The sequence below is a fragment of the Austrofundulus limnaeus genome, unplaced genomic scaffold (assembly GCF_001266775.1).
Source record: "Austrofundulus limnaeus strain Quisiro unplaced genomic scaffold, Austrofundulus_limnaeus-1.0 Scaffold2352, whole genome shotgun sequence".
NCBI classification, from domain to species: domain Eukaryota; kingdom Metazoa; phylum Chordata; class Actinopteri; order Cyprinodontiformes; family Rivulidae; genus Austrofundulus; species Austrofundulus limnaeus.
In genome coordinates, this window is record NW_013954754.1 from 703 (window position 1) to 1504 (window position 802).

At 33.7% G+C, this 802-nt stretch overlaps 1 protein-coding gene across 1 annotated transcript in view; it reads left to right on the forward strand.

The window, feature by feature from the left end:
* Window positions 1–802, forward strand: part of LOC106510844 (transcription factor Adf-1) — a gene marked incomplete at its 5' end in the record, with an annotated part of 2700 nt that overhangs the window by 665 nt on the left and 1233 nt on the right.

Below are 802 nucleotides of genomic sequence, written 5' to 3' on the forward strand. Positions count from 1 at the left end.
ATTAAATACTGTAATTTAATTATTTCTGTCATATCGGTTTAACACTTTAAAGTTTTTTTATTGTAGTGATATGATTGTTATCCTGCACAAAATCATTCTTGTTGTCCTGAACCTCTTAACATTTTCTGTCAGACATAGTTTTGTCAGGTGTGTCACTTATTAATATTATTCTAAAGCTGAGCTAATCTCCTTTTTACATCATGTCAAACAAACAACCACAAAAAAAATTTGCCAGAATACATAGCTGTGATTTTGAAATGCAGACATTCATGTATGGGTGGAGAAAAGACAAGACGACAAATATAAACATATGAAACCATAAATGTTAAACAGAATGGAACACTTTCAGCCAGAACTTCTTAGCTTTTATTTTTAATCCAGTGATTTTTTTTCTCCACCATAAACTCAAACCAATCAGAGCTATGTGGGCTTCTTTCTTTGTCTGAGAACATGCTGTATCCGTGACTCCAGGAATCACACCGACAACTCTTCAGTTGGCAGACATTCAGTGTAGCTTTGAAGCACAGCTACCCAGATACTGTTTGGTATGTTATGCTACAATTTGTCGTCATAGTGAGGATTAACAGATAAGATATGCCCGAGGCAAAGATATGCAGAACTGGTTTCAGTACTATTTAAAGACAAAGAATGAGGATGATTTTTTTTCTTTTCCTACAAAAGACATCTGTCAACATGTCGTCATTCACTTTTCTAATCAGAGATTCTATCATCCAGACTGTTCTCTTGAAACAAATGACTGAAGACAGAAAAGCTTTAAATAATTTTGGTTAGGTATTTATTA